The sequence below is a fragment of the Hippopotamus amphibius genome, chromosome 13 (genome assembly GCF_030028045.1).
Source record: "Hippopotamus amphibius kiboko isolate mHipAmp2 chromosome 13, mHipAmp2.hap2, whole genome shotgun sequence".
Classification (NCBI taxonomy): domain Eukaryota; kingdom Metazoa; phylum Chordata; class Mammalia; order Artiodactyla; family Hippopotamidae; genus Hippopotamus; species Hippopotamus amphibius.
The window spans coordinates 36,997,889-37,005,044 of record NC_080198.1 but is presented as its reverse complement, the minus strand read 5'-3'; positions in this window follow the sequence as shown (position 1 = coordinate 37,005,044).

Below are 7,156 nucleotides of genomic sequence, written 5' to 3'. Positions count from 1 at the left end.
TACTTCCTGGAGAGGATGGGGCTGAGGGGCCTTGCACAGTTCTGGGGTCACATGTCCACATTCATTTAACGGAGGGCTTGAGCCAGTGATGGGTGAACAGGGCTTGTGTGTACCTTTTGTTCCCATAGTTTTGAACTAAAACATTCCTTCCAAGTCAGCCTTGGGATTTCTGAAAACCCATCTGTCCCTGGTTGGGGCTGGGGAGAGTGAGAAGCTGAGACAGAGTGGGTACCAGGTTTTGACCTCCACGCTAGCTCTGGTCTGCAGACTTGTGGCTGCCAGGGGGCCTAAAGGCCCTTCTGTCCACAGCAACAGGAAACCTCCAGATTTCCTGCATCAGGGTGAGTCTCAAGGAGCATGGCAGACTAGGCTGGCTCATTCTGTTGGTCTCCCCCTCCCATTCCCCCCAACCCAGCACTTTCAAGGGCCTGACCTGGTGATGTAGCCAGAGGCAGTGTGGTCTGGTAGACAGCATCCTCCGATGGAGCCAGGATGCTGTGTTCCAGACCTGTGTCTTACAGTGGGGCCTTGGGCAACTACCTTCCCTGTGAGAAGCTGGCTCTTCTGGCTCCAAAGCCAGTGTAAGATGGCAGCCTCATTTTACTGTCAGTCAGCCAGGTGAAATATGTAGCTGGTATCCGAGGGCCCACAAGAGAAGACATGGCCTGCCTGAGGTCCCATGATGGGAGGAGGCCAAATGGGGATAGGAAGTTAGGTCCCTGCCTTGGGGTAGTCTGTATTGCTGGAGTCATACCTGGCCTGAGAGACTCCCTCGCTGTGGTTGGGGGTTGTATTTGCCTTAGCAGAGACCACACTGCAGTTCCCAGGGCCACCGTGTCCTGCTCGTCGCCAAGCCCCAGCTGCATGGACCTCAAGCCGCCCATGGCTTCCTTTGAGGAGGAGCTAGGGACTCCTCCCACCATGGCTGTTCCAAAAGGAACCTGGAAAGTCAGGGTAGGCTTTCAGAGTCCCTGTGTGCTCTCAGACCTCTGCCTGCCTCACCAGTGTTGCCTTTCCTCTCCTCCTACCTGTGTCCTTTGGCTCTTGCTGTGTTTGCAGCATTTCAGGGTAGCTCCCGTAACCTGGCAGTCTGTTGCCTCCTTGTCCCACACCTCAACCAATGGTGGCTTCCCTGATGGTCTCACCTTCCTGGCTTCAGGCCCATTACCGAGGAAAGGCCTTGGCAAGCATGTGGATATGGCTCCCCAAGAGAACATAATAATGGGGAGTGACAGTGTAGGGGTAGTTGAGGTAAGTGAAGCAGGAGGCACCCTTGGGGACAGCTTCCTTCTGTGAGTCCTGACTCCTCTGGGAAAGAGGTTCAGGCCAAGTGGACTGGTAGGGCCAGGCCTCAAGCCTGCAGTCACTGGCTTAACTGGGACTTGGACATTGAGCTCCAGTGTTGGAGTCACACCAGCCTGGGTGCAAATCCTGGCTTCTGCCCATCACTAGGGTGTGTGCTTGGGTAGATGACTTCACCTCTCTCAGCCTTGGCTTCCAAATCTGAGAAATGGGACCAAGTGCTTTCTCTTAATGTGATGATTTTGAAGAGACCATGGGTTGCACCTTTCATGGGGCACGGTGAGTGTTTTCATTGCTTGCCTTGGAGGGCAGACATAAGGAGGACCCTGTACCCGCATGTGTGTGTTGTGGTTGTCACCAGCACAAGTCATGCAGACACATGGCAGTCTGGAAAGAAGGGAAGGCAGGGATTTCAGTCTTGGGCTCTTGACTTCTCTCTGCCCTCTGGAGCTGGAGCCACCAAGAGGCTGGTAGCCTGGCAGCCAGATCTCCCCTCAGCCCTTCCTTTACCTCCTCACCAGGGCCTGAGCGCCCTAAGATCCAGGCCAGAGCAGCCAGTGGCTTCAGCCCAGGGAAAGCCAGTCTCGCCTTCCCTGTCTCCTCCCTCCTTCCTGGGGCCAGAACCAGAGATGAGCTCCCTCCTTTAGCTGTGTCATGGAGCCTGGAGACAGAACAGCAGAACGATGTGGGGCTGATGGTGAAGTCCATGTTCTGCAGGCCTCTGAGATCTTGAGGGATGTGCCTGCTGTCCACCCAGCCTCCTTCAGCTGGAGCCCCAAGCATGGGCAGAGGGTGTCAGAGTCCCTGATGGATGTACTCTGGAAGAGCAATTCCATCTCCTCTTCTGACAGTTGGGGAAACTGAGACTTTGCTTCAAGTTGTATGCTTTTCCCAGCTGCACGTGGCTGTCTCCATGGGGCCCATTGAACTGCTTTACTGACATGTGCCCTTTCTACTCTCCCCTATCCCCACCAGGACCCTGGGGCATTACTTATCCCAATCCCTGCTCTAAACCCTTGGCTGGCTCCCCATGACCTGAGTGGGATCTCTGTGTCCTGCAGAGTCCAGATCTGAAGAGGTAGGGGAGGATGGCTATGGGGAGGGTCTTAGGGAGCCCTCCCAAAGCCTCATCAGTGCTCTGAGTAAGCTTCCGTCAGTGTTCCACTGCTGACTGGCTTTGAGGGCTGCTTTAACCTATGCAGGCCAGCATGTGCCTCCCCGTCCACCTTTGGATTCTTTCTTCCACTGTCCTAGACTCCAGCTTCCCTGCAGAACTTTCCATTCCCCTAACCCCCCTCCTTCCCTTTCCCCAGGCTGTGCATTCATCAGAAATACTGTTGCCCATCACTTCTAGTCCAGGTAATCCTCTCCTTCAAGCTGCAACACAAATGCTGTCTTCTCTGGAACACCCACCCTGACCTCTGTGTTCTCCCTACCAGCCCCTAGCCCAGTTCTTCCAGTACCAATGACATTGTGCCTCATGCGTTTGGAAGCCTTCCTATCTCTTCTCTTTGGGGTCCCGTGTATGTCTAGCATACCCTAGGCTCAGTAAATGTCCACCAGTAAGCCAACAGGATATGCATTCTCTAGAATGGAGCTGGAATTTCCCATGTGGCTCGCCTCGTACCTGACAGCAGCTCTCGCGTATTCTGGTCAGCAGGGAGAAGAAGCTATGAGGGCCTAGCCTCCCACTCAAGCCAGGCAGCTGTTCGAGTTGAACCATAGCCACTTCCAGGGCTCAAGTGCACCTGATCTCTGCACAGTGGCCATGCCGAGTACAGGCTGTCCTGTCAGCAGGAGGGGCAGGCACCAGGTTTCCTGGAGCTCTGGGCCCCAGCCAGCCCCCAGCCAGTGTTGGCCAGAACAGCAGCCTGATCCTCCCTCATGACCCCTCAGTCCTAGGACAGGCCATCTGGGCAGGGATTGGGACTGGTGAAGCAGTCCTCTCCCTCCTGTGGTTGGCAGAATAATGGCCCCAAAGATGCCCATGTCCTAACCCCCTAAACCTGTGAATTTGTTACCTTACATGGCAAAAGGAACTTTGCAGATTTAAGTTAAGGATTTTGAGATGGAGAGATTATCCTGGATTATTCAGGTGGGCCAGTATAATCACAAGGGTCCTTATGAGAGGAAGGCAGGAGAGTCACCGAGAAGGAGATGTGATGATGGAAGCAGGGGTCAAAGTGATGCTGTTGCTGGAGGAAGGGCCATGAGCCATGAAGTGCAGATGGTCTCTAGATGCTGGAAAAGGCAAGGGAATGGATTCTCCTCTGAGCCTCAAGAAAGAATGCCAGCTTGTCAACACCTTGATTTTACCCTGGTAAAACTGATTTTGGATTTCTGATTTCCAGAACTGTAAGATGATACATTTGTGTTATTTAAAACCACTAAATTTGTGGTCATTTGTTGTAGCAGCAATAGGAAACTATTATAGATTTTGGTACCTGAGGTGAAGTGCTGTTCTAACAAATACCTAAAAATGGAAGTGGCTTTGGAATTGCAGTTTGGAAATGGACAGAGACTGAAAGATTTCTAGATGCATGATAGATTGCCTTGAACACTTTTCCTCTGAGCAGTAAGGTAAGTGGGGATGGGGGTGAGGAATCCTTCACAACCTGGAGGCCTGAGCTGCCCAGGCTCCCTAGAGCTGGCCCTTTCTTGGCGTGAGAGACTAGAAGACTGCCCAGGGTGGGACCCAGAGAGGCTGGCCTGGGCCCTGGGAGCGGTGGGGAATGGGACTGGGATCAGGGGGAAGAGAACAAAGCTGGCCTCCATGACCTGTCTCCAGTGGCATGGGGGCTGCCCAGGCCCTCAGAGAGGACCTCAGAGACTGGATCCGAGCCTGGGCCTGACTCGCATGGAGTCACGTGGCAGACCCAGCACCCCTGGAGTGTGGGACAGTGAGCAGAGGTGAGGCTGAACAGGGGCCCCTAACTCCGAGGGGGATCCCTCCATGTAAGCCGTGGAGGTTTGGCTCCTTCCAGCCCCCAGGCAGTGTCCAGCTCCTGCTACAGGCCTGGGCTGGGCTGTGTGGCTGGGATAGAATTGCGTCATTCCTAGGATTCTCAGCTTCATGGTCCCCAGAGCTGCAGTGGCTAACTGGAACCTTCAGCCCTATCCCTGATGTCAGCCACATTAGCCCAACTGCAGCCATGGGTGTGTGGACAGAATTAGGTCCCATTTGAAGCCCTGATGGTAGTTGTGAGGAGAGCACGGTGTCCCCTTTGCATCCCTCCCTGAGGGCACTGGTTATGCACCACCACCCCCCGCTCAAAGAACCTTTAGCATCTTTGGCCTCATAACCAGGAATCCGATGTGTAAGAGCTTCAAGTGCTGGGACCACTCCCCTTCCAAGATACTCCCCTCAGTCATCCTACAGGGGAACAGTGGGGAAAGGCCAGTTTTACAGTTCACAGAGTAGGAAAGGTAAGGGGAGCCTACCTCAGCCTCACTGGGAGCCCTGGACTGAGCTGGCCTCTACTTTGGCCCTGGCCATGACTGAGGGGAGAGGGTGAGGTGGCTCAGAGCAGCTCTGCCCAACAGAAGGCAGGCCTTGCCTGGTGGCTCCTTCCCAGGTGCTGGGATCTCTCTCAGAGACTCTGCCTCTCAGAGCAGGGGATGCCACCGTATTGCCCCCTTCTGTGCTGGGTCTGTAGCCCTCTACTGGGGCATGCATCTAGGGGAATGGAGGGGTCAGATCTCCTAGCCTGCTGAGCCCAAGGAACAGATTATTGGGGCTTGAAGCACCACAAAGATCCCTGTGTGCAAATGAGAACATTAAGGTTCGGTAGGCCAGGGCTGGAGCTCGAACCCAGGTCTCTTCTCTGCCTCCCAGCCTCCAGCCCTTCATCAGCTGCAGACCCCCAACCTGCCTTGTTTTCCAGGAGTAGTCCTGTCTGCCATTCCTGGGAGTCAGTGTGAGGCCAACCTATATGGGTGAGCAGAGCGAACCCCGAGCTAGAGCTGCTTGGGCCTTGTTTGCCCTTGGACCTTGCAGCTGAGTGAAGTACCTGGGCAGCCCCCTGGGCCTTCCTCTTCCTCCTCTAGCTCCATGCCATCATTTCTTGAACTCCTTCTGGGCACTGGACCCCAAGCAGCTGCTTTGCATTTATTGGTGTTAATCCTCACACAATCCCACAGACTGGGTTTTTAATCATCTCTGTGATGAGGAAACTAAGGCTCAGCTGGGTTCAGTCACGAATCAGGTCACACCGCTGGATTGGAAGGGAGGGTGAGGTCACCATCGGTGCGCATGTGACTGATCAAAGACTGAGGTCAGCGTAGCTAGGTCCTGGGCTGCCCCCTGCGGAGCTTAGTGCAGAGGTCCACCTGGGCCAGTGGATCCTCAGAGCAGGAGCAGGGGTTGCCAGGGCTGCTCCCAGAGGGCTTTCCAGAAGTCCAGTGCCTACCCTGGTGGGCCCTTCTGGGGTGTGTGCAGCATAGGCTCAGGCCTCTGTCTCCCAAGCCCTACTATGTGCCAGGCTCTGGGGAGATGACACCAGTCAGAAGAGCTTGTAAAATATGGAGATCGAATGGTGCACCCTGAACCAAGTGCTTCTGGGATTATCTTATTCACTCTCAAGGCATCGCATAAGGCAAAGTCAGTGAACCCTCCCATTTTACAGATGAGGAAACTAAAACTGGGAAAGCCTAAGGAAGCTGCTTATATGATGGCTGAACTGGGATTCCAGTGCAGGCCGAATGACCCAGGGCCTGAGGCCTTGGTCATCACACCCAGCTTGAAGAGGGTAGGGCATAGGACAGGAATAGAGCAGGCCCAGCGTGAGGACAGTGGGCAAAAGCCTGGATGCCTGAAGGCACATGGACAGGGATGTGTAGTGGTGAGGTGGTGGTGGTGGTGGGTGCCCTTGGCTGAGCTCTGAATGCATTTCTGGGTACCAGGGCCTAATTTAAGAGTCTCAGCATGAGTTACAGAGTCAGGTAGGCATTGAGGATCTTCTCTAGCTGCCAGGAAGAGGGAACTGGGGCAGGAGGCTGCAACTGGGCCAGGGTCTAGAGGCCGCCAGGGGCTATAGCAGTTGCATATAGCAGTAGGCCTTCTGGAACAGAACCGACTCAGCCATTGCTGAGGGATTGGATGTAGGGTGGGGGTTGGTCAGGACCACGATAGGGCCCAGGGCTTTGACTGGAATCTGGGGGCCCTAGAGCCACCCTGAACTGGAGGCTGGAATGCTAGGGACAGACAGCTTGAGTGAGTGGGGTGCTCTCAGAACATCCCATAGGCAATGTCAGGGGCAGTGGACGGGGTGTCTGGAGATCCAAATGTGACCATGTGGGGACATAACCTAGAGACAGCCCTTTAGATGGAGTTGTGAAGACCACCCTCCCAGGCCTGAGCACTGTCAACAGCAGTAACTGGGCATCTCCATGTGCGGTGATGCCACGTGCCACACACGCTTTGTCATAAATCCTCTGTCTGCACATGAGGGGTGCCTTCCTTGGCCCATTAGACAGATGAAGCGACTGAGGCTTAACCTGCACAACATCACACAAGCGGGAAGTAGCCATCCTCTGACATCCCAGCTGGAAGGGGAGTGAGCAGGCCACAGAGACCAACTGCAGCCCAGGGCCCCGATACCCGGCTGGAGTGCCCCCACCGCCGACATGGGCTTCCAGGGCAAAGAGGAAAGTGGTGAGTCAAACAGAAAGCACCAGATGTGGAGTGAAGTTCCTCCCCTCCCAGCTGCCCCCGGGTGCCAAACTTTCACACCCCACAGCAGAGGAGCCCGTGGGGGAGGGGAGGGCAGTGAAAGTTGCTGCTGCTGAGAGGAGACTCTGATGTACTCCGGATGTGGGGTGGGACTGACAGACACCCATACTCTGGTTCCCAGCT